Source organism: Mastomys coucha, unplaced genomic scaffold (genome assembly GCF_008632895.1).
Source record: "Mastomys coucha isolate ucsf_1 unplaced genomic scaffold, UCSF_Mcou_1 pScaffold15, whole genome shotgun sequence".
Lineage (NCBI taxonomy): Eukaryota > Metazoa > Chordata > Mammalia > Rodentia > Muridae > Mastomys > Mastomys coucha.
In genome coordinates this window covers 112,437,531-112,449,798 of record NW_022196897.1, presented here as the reverse complement: position 1 = coordinate 112,449,798, position 12,268 = coordinate 112,437,531, and the positions used below count along the sequence as shown (strand labels likewise).

General features: G+C 40.4%; 1 protein-coding gene and 1 pseudogene across 2 annotated transcripts in view; one reads left to right on the top strand and one right to left on the bottom strand.

Moving 5' to 3' along the window:
- The window catches only part of Trpm7 (transient receptor potential cation channel subfamily M member 7), an 89,488-nt gene that overhangs the window by 4,166 nt on the left and 73,054 nt on the right, over positions 1–12,268 (top strand). The gene's annotated exons all lie outside the window — the stretch shown is intronic.
- On the bottom strand, positions 7,945–9,039 carry LOC116090616 (annotated as a pseudogene).

The following is a 12,268-nucleotide window of genomic DNA, read 5'->3' as shown; positions in this document are numbered from 1 at the left end:
CCAGACAGGGATTCTCTGTGTAGTCCTGGCTGGCCTGGAACTAGCTCTGTAGACCTGGCTGGCCTAGAACTCAGAAATCCGCCTCCCAAATGGTGAGATTTAAAGGCATGCGCCACCACCTCCCAGCTTTAGAAGTTTTAGAACTTATTAAGTCTTGCTGTGTGAAGGTGAGAAGTTCTTCTGGTAGACTTGGCTCTTACTGAGTCATCTTTTTATCTTTATCTTATATCTTTTGCTTTTTAAGAATGGGTTTGGTTATATTGCCCAGGCTGGCTTCTTAAGGGCCTAAGGGATGGGTCCTCATGCCTCTACCTTCTGGATAACTGTAACTAGTTGTATGCTGCTCCACTTGGCTTAATGTCATATCATAGCCTGCTGCCATTAACTTCTAAAGGTAGAGGGTCCTTTTTTCTGTTTGACGTCAGGAGCTATGTTAGGATTAAAGTCTGTAAAGTACCTTTTGTCTTTTCTACCATTATTTAAACACACTAATAGCCTAATACCTCAGCTATCTAAATTCCAGACTGCCAGAAACCTCAGCCTTTTTCTTTACTCATGGAAAGAAAAAAGACTCCTAAGCCAAGCCATATCAAGAATTTAGCAACCTTGACAGAATGTACTTATTGTAAATGTACAAGGTGGAATTTAACAGACTCAGTTACGCACTTTCTTCTGACAGTTTTGTAGTGTGCCAAAAGTGATAGAAGAAAAGGTAGCCAAGAGGCTGTTATTTTGAGGAGGAGCTGGGAAAAGCTCTTTTTTAGATTACAGAGCTTCACCTTATCTTTAGCAAGTGAATCAAGTCTTTGTGATCTTTAAGAATATAAATTTACTATAACAGACACAGGATATTCTTGTGTCTAGTAGGTTTGAAACAAAATTTGATACGATTAGCTAATAGATATTAGCATTTAGATATGGCTGTTGTTCTAAAAGTTTTACATATGCCAGTTACAAACTGTTCCCCCAAAAATCTACGAAGTAAACACTTGTCTATTAATTGCACACTTATTAAAGATCCTTAAGTTAGTTAAACCTGCTGGTGATGGCAGCATCCTCGTAAGCCTTTAATCACATCAATCAGGCTGAGGCAGGTGGAATCAAGGTTCAAGGCCAGCTTGAGTTCAAGTTCAAGGCTGGTGTAGAGAGTGAGTTCAAGGACAGTCAGGGCTACAGAGAGAAACCCTGTCTCAAACAAAACAAAGAAAACCCCAAAACATCCTGAAGTTACTAATTGGTAGGTAGATGTTGATCTGTCAAACCAGACACCTGGAAGTGGAGCTTGTTATGTAAGGAGAGGTGTATTTGTCAGCTCTCAGATCAAATGTTTTAGTTGTAAGGTTTTTTGTTTACTTGTTTTAAAGTAAAATTGGAAGCTGGAGATGATCAGAGTGTGGTTGCTAGCTAGCATCTACATTGGGAGGCTCACAACCAACTGTAATTCCAGCTCCAGGCATCTGAGAGTACCAACAAGCACATGGTACACCTCACAGACATACACATAACAAATCTTTGTTTTTAAAAAGTAAAACCATTTAAAATTTGATAAAAAATGTTTGTATTAGCATACTATATTTTCTTCCATTGACAGGAAACTAGTAGAATTTCCTTTATTGCTAAATTCCTTACATACAGTCAGGTTATATGCAACTCCATTTTACGTACTTTACTTTGACAGAGTATGTGAAGGGGTTCTTAGGAAATTGGAAAAATTATCTACTAAATCAAATAGATTTCTTTGAGAGGAAATTCTGTATTAATGTGTTAATAAAGAACTGTTAAAATATTCAGAGATAGGCAGTGTGTTAATAGCATTTGCTCACAGAGTAAAACCCAGGCTTTCTAGTAGATAATGCCCTAGTGCTTCTTTAGGTATCCTTTTTTCAAATTAATTTTTGTTATATATCCAAATATTATCATTGGCTATTGGTGGGTGGGCCCATTTATTTGATGTATCTGCTGCATTGTTAGGAAAAAAGGTACTTTATTAAGAGAATCTACCTGCAAGTATCTGCTTTGAGTGAGATATGTCCCCTGTAGTCTTGGACATTTGAACACTTGCTTCACAGTTGATGGGGAGATTTGGGGAGGTTTAGGTGGTGCAGCTTTGCTGAAAAAAGTATATGATTAGGGGTGGGCTTTGAGATGAACAAGTCTAGCCTACTTCCAGTTCTTTCTCTGCCGCATATTTATAGTGAAGGATGTGAGCTCATGCTGTTTCCCTGCCATGATGGACTCTTATCCCTCTGGAATTCTAAACCCCAATAAGTTCTTGTGTAATTTGTCATATTGATGGAATTTTATCACAGCAACAGGAAGGTAACTAATAAAACGATATGCACTATTAACAGCTGTCTCTCTAGCCCAGCGGTTCTCTGGGTTTCAGCCTCCTTGGCAAACCTGTTTCCAAAAATACTTACATTGTGTATGATTCACAGTACAACAGTAGCAAAGTTACAGTTATGAAGTAGTAACAAAAATAATTTTATAGTTGGGGGTCACTACAAATGAAGAACGATATTAAAGGGTAGCAGCATTAGAAAGGTTGAAAATCACTATTTTGTGGAGGTTTTTGTTTTATTTCGTTTTTGTTTTAGAGACAGAATTTCTCTATGTAGCTTTGGCTATAATGGCACTCATACTATAGACCCTGCTGGCCTTGACTCAGAACCACCTGCTTCTGTCTCCTAGTGCTGAGTGCTGAGATTAAAGGCTTGTGCCATCACTGCCTGACACTCTTACAGTTTTTAATATTCTTAAAGTATATATATGTGACACCCCTCTCAGCCTCCCCACCCATATGCTCCAGGGATGCTTGGATTTACTTTGAGCAACACTGTGGGAATGGATCTGGCTCAGAACTGTGGCATTTTTAACCTGACTAGCCAAGAAAGATACCTAGTTCCTGATGACCATCCCAGTGTTTCATTCAGATTCTAACTCTTATGGGGCCTGCCTCATTTACTGACTCATCTCAAAGCTTTTGTGTTCCTCTTCAGTCTCAGACCTTGTTTGTTGCTCCAGAGCCAACATGGTACCAGAAGAGGCACCCTTTATGTTTTCAGCAACTTCACCTCTTCCCATTTCCTTCCTCCTCCTGCTACTTGGGATGTTTTAAGACTGGAATTGTGATAGTGGATTAGCAAAAAGAACTGTTAGTTAGCTGATGCCCTCCTATCCTTTGGGATTTTTACTACCCATTGTCACTAAAATTAATGAATTTCTGATAGCTATAGGAAATGCTGCTGATTTCATTATCTAGCTAGTACTTTTAAGGGAGCTTGTTAGACTTTTTTGTTATTAAATGTACTGGCTGTTTTTGTGTGTCAACTTGACACAGGCTGGAGTTATCACAGAGAAAGGAGCTTCAGGTGAGGAAATGCCTCCATGAGATCCAGCTATAAGGCATTTTCTCAATTAGTGATCAAGGGTGGGAGGGACCCTTGTGGGTGGTGCCATCTCTGGGCTAGTAGTCTTGGGTTCTATAAGAAAGGAAGCTGAGCAAACCAGGGGAAGCAAGTCAGTAAGTAACATCCCTCCATGGCCTCTGCATCAGCTTCTGCTTCCTGACCTGCTTGAATTCCAGTCCTGACATCCTTTGGTGATCAGCAGCAGTGTAGAAATGTAAGCTGAATAAACCCTTTCCTCCCCAACTTGCTCCTTGGTCATGATGTAGTGCAGGAATAGAAACCCCGATTAAGACACTAAATTTTGTTTTAAGGTAATTAAATATTTCACAAATAACACATGTGAATGTATGTATTGTAGTTAAGGTTTTTATTAACTGAAACATGTGGATTTTAAATAGTGAAAAACAGGCATCCAGGACAGTGGTTACCAGGAGTAGGGTGGTAGTGTGTCAGAAGAATAGAGACTGGAAGCCCTTTCCCACCTGGTGTTTGTACAACAAATGGAAGAAAGATGCTCAAGAAGAGTCTGTGGAGTAGATAAACAAGGTAGGTGCTATATGAAGGGTCATATGCTGTGTGTGGCTCAGCACTTTTTGGGCTTTTCCCCTCAGCTTACTAGCCCATTTTCTTCTTTTTTTTTCCTTTTCCTTTTTTTGGTTTTTCAAGACAGGGTTTCTCTGTGTAGCCCTGGCTGTCCTGGAACTCACTCTGTAGACCAGGCTGGCCTCAAACTCAGAAATCCTCCTGCCTCTGCCTCCCAAGTGCTGGGATTAAAGGCGTGCGCCACCACCCGCCCGGCCCATTTTCTTTTCTCAGGAGTGCTTTCTCTTTCTGAAACTGTCTGTTAGTTTTGGTCCAATTCTTTGCTGTGAGGCATACGAACCTAATACTTAGGCAGGAGCCTCTAGACTCAGAGCCCCACCCCTACCATTGGGAGAGAAGCAAGGGATGATGTTTAAAGTGTTTAAGTTTAATCATAAGAAGAATACAATCTGGAAATCTAACTGACGTGGTGAGTAGCACTAATGTTTTGTACTTGAAATCTGCTGAGAGTATATTTGGATGATATATTAATCAGAATCACTTCACAGTGTGTATAGAAACAGCAGATTGTATACCTTGATGATACACTATTTTTCTACTGTTTTGAAACTGAGTCTAGCTTGCAACCCAGTTAGATTGGAGCTCTCTGTGTAGCACAATCCCCGAGTCCTCCTGACTCCTTCTTCTAGGTGCTGATTATCGGCAGCACTACCAACTCCAGATAATGCATATAGTTATTAGTCAGTTGCAGATCAGTAAAGAAATGGCCTCCCACTGAGGGCCGAAGACCTCAAAGATCTATTTGCTCTATGGTTGATCTAAGAACTGTCACCAACAAAGAACAGTTGATGCTGACTTGTTGATAATTTGAGACCTTTTTTAAAAATTTTATTTGATTCATTTTATGTATATACGAGTTTTGCCTGCATGTATGTGTACCATGTGTGAGCAGTGATAGTTAAGGATAGAAAAGGGAATCAGACTCACTAAAATTGGAGTTACAGATTGTTGTGAGCCACAATGTAAGTGCTGTGTATTGAACTTGGGTTCTTTGGAAGAAGCATCCAGTGCTTGTGACCAGTGAGCTATCTATCCAGCACCATCTGGATTTTTGAAGTTTTTATCTTTAGTTGAGTCCAAGAAGATTCCTTGGTAAATGTAGTAGTTATTTTTCTGTTGTGAAGTAGGGAGCCAGGGGCTTTGGGGGACTTAAAGAGGGGTAAAGCTCATCATGATGGAGAAGGCCTGACAGCAGGGCAAGAGGCCTACCTGACAGTCAGGAAGCAGAGAGATCAAATTTTATCTGCACATAGGAAGCAAAGAAAGCACAAGAAGTTTGGGCAGCAAATTATAAAAACTACCCACAGGTATTTTTTCTTTATTTTTATTTTATGTATGGGAGTGCACTGTCTCTGTCTTCAGACACACCAGAAGAGGGCATCGGATCCCATTACAGATGGTTGTGAGCCACCATGTGGTTGCTGGGATTTGAACTCAGGACCTTCAGAAGAGCAGTCAGTGCTTTTAACCTCTGAGCCATCTCTCCAGCCCCTACCCACGGGTATTTTGCATCCAAAACCAATATAATCTTCAAGGTTCATTATAATTTATAAAAGTTCATGGCTATGTGGTGGTTTGAATATGTTTGCCCCATGGGAAGTGGCACTTGTTGGAATAGGTATGGCCTTGTTAGAGGAAGTGTGCCTCTGTATAGTCAGGCTTTGAGGTTTCCTAAGTGCATTGTGGACTGTCCAGTGTGGAAGAGAACCTCCTCCTCGCTGCCTGAAGAAGATAGTTTCCTCTTAGTTGTCTTTGGATCAAAGTGGAACTCTAAGCTTCTCCAGCACTATGTCTTCCTGCATTCTGACATGCTTCCTGCCATAACGATAATGGACTGAACCTCTGAAACTGTAAGCCAACCCCAATTTGCTTTGGTCATGATGTTTCTTCAGAGCAATGTAAACTCTTACTAAGATAGGATACTTCTGATAAATTATATTTTTGTTTTTAATTGTAATTTTGTTTATAATTTTTATAATTTGAAGTTTCATTAGTAACTGTCTTAGAGGCTGGAGAAATGGCTTGGTGGTTAAGAGCACTGGCTGCTCTTCCAGAGGACCCAGGTTCAATTGCTAGCACCCATATGCCACCTCATTGTCAAGTTCCAGGGGATCTGACTCCCTCACACCAGACATAATATAAGCAAGCAAAACACCAGTGTACATACAATGAAAATAAATAATTTTTTTAAAAAGTATTTTAGTGTTTTTATTGCTATATAAAAGAACTATTACTAAAAACAACTTGGGAAGAAAAGGCTTTATTCATCTATAACTCAGGTCACAGTCCAACATGGAAGGAAGTAATTCAAGGCAGGAACTTGGAGGAAGGAACTGAAGCAGAGACTTTGGAGCAGTGCTGCCTACTGGATTGCTCCTCATGACTTGCTCTGCCTCCTTTATACAACTCAGGACCAGATGCCCAGGGGTAACAGTATTCACAGTAAACTGTACTCTCCAAAGTCAATCATTAATCAAGAAAACACATCTATGCCGGGCAGTGGTGGCATGCGCCTTTAATCCCAGCACTGGGAGGCAGAGGCAGGTGGATTTCTAAGTTCGAGGCCAGCCTGCTCTACAGAGTGAGTTCCAGGACAGCCAGAGGTATACATACAGAGAAACCCTATCTCGAAAAACCAAAAAAAAAAAAAAAAAAAAAAAAAAAAAAAAAAAAAAGAAAACACGTCTTAGACTTGGAATTTGAAGACATTTTCTGAGGTTCCTCTTTCCAGTTGTGACTCTGGCTTGTATTGTTGACATAACAATCAAGACAGCTGACTTCTTGTCAACTTGACACCACTGCATTGCTATTAAACTGTAACGCTCATTTTCTTGTTTGAACATTCCATCTTTTTAAAAATCCAACAGTTTTTAAAAATTAAAACACTTTAAAGGTTCAAAGTCTAAAATAATGAAGGACTGATAACTGGGTTCCTATAAAATATAAAAACAAGTTTAATTCTTTCTTATTTAAAAAGGGAAGAACTGGCCGGGCGGTGGTGGTGCACACCTTTAATCCCAGCACTTGGGACGCAGAGGCAGGTGGATTTCTGAGTTCGAGGCCAGCCTAGTCTACAGAGTGAGTTCCAGGACAGCCAGAGCTATACAGAGAAACCCTGTCTTGAAAAACAAACAACAAAAAGGGAAGAACCAGGGCATAGTTATATTCAAATCAAAGCACGACCAAAGTCCAGCGGTAAAGCCAAGTGCTGGACATGTGGGACTAACGATCTTCTGGGTTCAAAGGGCATGCGTAACTCCTCTGTCTCTTCACATAGCATGTTTCATAGGCTCAGCCCAGCTTCGTTTTACTTCTGTTGTTGACTTTGATGGTTGTTTCGTGATAACTGGCATCTCCAAAATTCTGGAGTCTTTCCCAGAACTAACCTGCACTTTTAGCAGGAGCCTCCTCTGGGCTCTCTGCAGGGACTCCGACCCTGTCACATGGTACCAAGCTTCCACTTTCCTCCATGGTCTCTTCATTCCTGAACCCCTGCAACTGAGGCTACACCTTTATACTGGCTTCTCATAACTCCAAGTCTTAGCTGCTCCCTTCTTGACCATTTCATGCCTTCAGAATCACATGACCAAGTTTGGCTGCCAACTTGAGGTACAGCCTTGGTCCCCTCTGGAGCACAGCTTCTTGTGTACTGACCCTCAGGGAGCACTTCCCAGATTTTGCCTCAGTGATGATATTTTCTTCCTCCTTTTCACTTTTTTCAAGGTCTGGTCATGTATTACTTTTTTGGGGGGAGATAATTGTTTTATTTTTCAAGATAGGGTTTCTCTGCATAGCCCTGGCACTCCTGGAACACATGCTGTAGACCAGGCTGGCCTTGAATTCAGAGATCCACCTCCCTCTGCCACACAAGTGCTAGAATTAAAGGGGTAAAGAGGTGTGCCACCACACCTGGATTGTTATTTTTAAAGACTTATTTCTTACTGGGCTCAGATTTGGAAATAGAAACTCACAGACAGCCCACATCTATGTCTCTTGGCAATCTGTTTCTGGTATATTTCTTTGGCTTCCTTTATTCTCTTGGCTAAAGCTTGGCATGTTCTGAAATCTCTTTGTTTTTCTTCTTGTTTCTTCAGAGTAATACATTGACATTTGTATTGGTGGACTACTCAGTGTTGGAGGACATGTGGAGTAATAAAATGCACAATTATATGTGCTTTGGCCTTGAGTTCCTTATATTCTTTGTTTAAGGACTATCTAACAGCAAATTGATGGACATCATCTTATTAAAAGATAGAGAAAAGCTTTCACACTCTGAGCTGTTTTGGGCTCCAGTGATTGAAGCACAGTAGTATCTGTTAGTCCAGGAGTAATCTCTCTCATTCTCTGTCTCTCTCTGTCTCTTTCTCTGTCTCTGTCTCTCTCTCTCTCTCTCTCTCTCTCTCTCTCTCTCTCTCTCTCTCTCTCTCTCTCTCTCTCTCTCTCTCTCTCTCTCTCTCTCTCTCTCTCACCCCCCATGCACATGCTCCTCTTTCTCATCTTTCTCTTCCTCTGTCCCCCACCCTCACCCTCTCTCCCCACCTTCTTTCTCATAACAATACCCAAATTCAGCCTGCTCAGATTGGCATCTACAATTTGTCCTACAATAGACTTATGCTTTCTTTGCCCAGTTTCCCTTGGTCTATAATAATCTGTACTCAACAGCAGGTGCACTCTCCTGTGGGTCAAGACACCTTGCTTCATGGGAAAACCTTGTTTGTTGTTCCCACTTAAGATTCTGACTACATAATCCTTCTACTTTTTATTCAGAAGCAGCAGCAGCTACTTCTTTGGCCATGTGCTTCTCATAGAAAGTACAAAGTCTACATTCTTTGCCTACTCCTACTTCAGTGAGTTTCTGACAGCTGATGGCTGGGAAGGATGTATCCATCTTGATGTGACTGACCACTTAGGAGATACCACAAAAAAAGAGCTGTTGTTTTCTTATTGCTGCTCACTGTTCTTCTACTCCAGCTGACCAATAGGGTTGTCCTAGCAAAGCAAAGATTTCACTTTAATGTCTCTGGTCACCTGTTAGTGAAAGCTGCTTCTTATGTACCAACTGACCAGAATCACAGATTCTTAATTAAGAATATGGAATCGCCCCCATATAGTCTCTTAATGGACTCTTAAACTTCCCCTTGAAACTACACAAGCCAGGCCTCTATTATCTGCTTTGTTTTCAGCATTATATTTTGAGTTCCCACAGCAGCTCATGAAGCTCTGAACACTTAATGGGTTTTCCAGCCCATAGTTCTAATATCCTTCCACAGTCACCTTCAAAAATACGATCAGTTCTGTCATAGCAACATCCTACAAATCTAGGTACCAACTTCTGTCTTAGTTAGGGTTTCTATTATTGTTTAAAAAAAAAAAACCACCATGACCAAAAGCAAATTGAAGAGTATAACTTTCAGTGTATAACTTTCAGGTCATACTTTACCATTCACTACAGGAAGTTAGAGCAGGAATTTGCAGGAAGCAGAAGTCATGGAGGAAAATTTGTTTACTGACTTGGTCCTTATGGCTTGATCTTGCTTTCTTAAACAAACCATGATCTGCATTTGGATTGCAGCGGCCCCAGTGTATTGGGCCGTCCTATATGAAACATTAATTAAGAAATGTATGCAGTCTTGCCTAGAGGAAATCTGATAGAAGCATTTTAGGTGTAGTTTTCTTTTTTATAGTTTTGCTTGCTGGCACATGATTGTAATTGCTGCAGTTAGGGAGCTGTGATATTTCAATTACTCCAATGTTAAGAAAATTAATTTACCTTTTACAAAGTTAGGCAAAACGGCACAAAGAATGAGTTCAGTTTTAAGTTTGAGGTGCCTTTTAGGTATCGGAAGAGCTGAATACCAGACAGTCGACATGTGACATGAGTTTGGGATTGAAATAAAGTTTGTTTGTTTTTTGAGACAGATCTTTCAGTAGACTAGGCTGGCCTTAAACTCACTCCCAAGTGTTGGGATTAAAGATATATGCCATCACACCTGGCCTGCAGTTTTTTTTTTTTTTTTTTTATGTTGGGATGGAATGTAGAAATAGAAATTTGTGAGTTATCCAATGTATAGTGAGCTAGCTATCAACATAACAGGAAAATATTGTTGGAAAAAAAGAAATCTAATATTTGGTTTTTTAAAAAATGAAGTATACCAGCCTTTAAAAGATTGGGAAGGAGGATTAGGCATAGGGGGTATACCCCTTTAATCCCAAGGGAGCAGAGGCAGGCAGATCTCCGTGAGTTTGAGACCCGCCTGTTCCATCCCGAGTCCCAGGCTGTCCAAGTCTGTTTAGTGAGACTTATCTTTAAAAAAAAAAAAAGAAAAAGAAAAGGAGAAAATAAAAGAAAAACAGTTGGGGAGGGCTATGGAGGGTGTTAGTGGTAGAATATGTTAACTAGTTATGGGCATGTTCTTAAGTTCAATCAGTAGCAACCCCCCACCCACCCCGGAAATGGGAGAGAGAATGAATTTGCAAGGAATTGAAGAGTGGACCAGGCAGTCAGTAATTATCTAATTTATTGAGTGCTTCTATTTTATAAGTGAGAACAAAGTGTGAGAATTAACCTGGGGATCCGAAGAATATCAGTTGGTAGTCTGTCAAACTTACTTCACACCTTCCATTTCAGCACTCTAGAATTTGAGGCCAGCCTGATCTCCCAGGCCACCCAGGTTTACTTAGGGGAATGAATATCCTGCTTCAGTAACAGTGGAGCTTACTTAAGGAGGGTTGACTTGAAGATCTGACTTTTTTTTTCTTAAAGTAGGTTTTAGAAAGTATTGGAAATGTTAAAAAAAAGTTTAGAGTTAAAAACCAACCTTTTCCCCTCTAGTGCTCTTTGTGATATTCAGGTCAAGGCAGAAACATGAACTGGGTAGCTTGAGGGAAAAGTGGAGTCAAGAAAAGGTTTGTGTTCTTTGTCTTTAAAGACTTGGAGACAATATTCTGACAATATTCTGAATCCTGATGGCAATGTGTCAGTTAAGGAAAAAACTAGAAAATTGGTGAAGAATGTCCCTGATTTAGAATGTATGAACTTAGGGCCAGTGGCTGTATTTGAATGGTAATAGCATAGTTGTCACAACTATGAAGGAAAAGTGAATATTGATAGTGTAGGAGGGTAATTTTTTTGTTTTGGGTTCTTTTGCTTGTTTTTGTTGAGAAGGGTCTAAGTGTGTAGCCCAAGCTAGTCACAAACTCAGTGTTCCTCTGCCTTTCTCCAGGGATTGAACTCAAATTACTAGGTTTGTGCTGCAAATACTTTTACTAAACTGCCTTGCTAGCTCTTAAAAGGAGCTTGCCATGGTTTTGTTCTGGTTTCTTCCATTTTTTTTTCTCTCAGTAGTGGGATGAGAGACTGAGAATGATGGAGTGTAGTTGAGAAGGAAATGCAGGTATACCTAAGAAGAAAAAAACAAAATGCCCCCCCCCCAAAAAAAACTAGTGAAGTTTCAAGTATTAGAAAGACTCCCAGGGTAGTGAAGCCACAAGTTTTTCCCTGAGCCATAGAAACATAGTTTTCAGAAAATAACCAGATTTTACAAAGAAGGTTCTGGGAGCACTGTGCAAATGGACTTTGTCATGTAAGAAATGTTTATAAAAGATGCTTATAAAAATGTTTGCCGGGCGGCGGTGGCGCACGCCTTTGATCCCAGCACTTGGGAGGCAGAGGCAGGCTGATTTCTGAGTTCAAGGCCAGCCTGGTCTACAGACTGAGTTCCAGGACAGCCAGGGCTACACAGAGAAACCCTGTCTAGAACTCCCCCCCCCCAAAATGTTTATAAAGTTTCCATAGGGCCTCACTTGTGACTTTGTTGGCTGAAGGTCATGGTGTAATTTTTGTCTAAGTAAGCACATTCAAAAGAACTTTCTACCTAGTAAATGGAGATTTTTAAAAAAGATTTATTTATTTGTTTTATGCATATGAGTACCCTGTAGCTGTACAGATGGTTGTGAGCCATCATGTGGTTGCTTGGAAATTGAACTCAGGACCTCTGCTCGCTCTGGCCCAAAGATTATTTATTATTATACATAAGTACACTATAGCTGTCTTCAGACACACCAGAAGAGGGTGTCAGATCTCATTATAGATGCTTGTGAGCCACCATGTGTTTGCTGAAATTTGAACTCAGGACCTTCAGAAGAACAGTCAGTGCTCTTAACTGCTTAGCAATCTCTCCAGCCCTGTAAATGGAGATTTTTGAATGAGATCAGGATGATTGAATTTCAGAAACAGAAATGAGATTAGTTAAAAT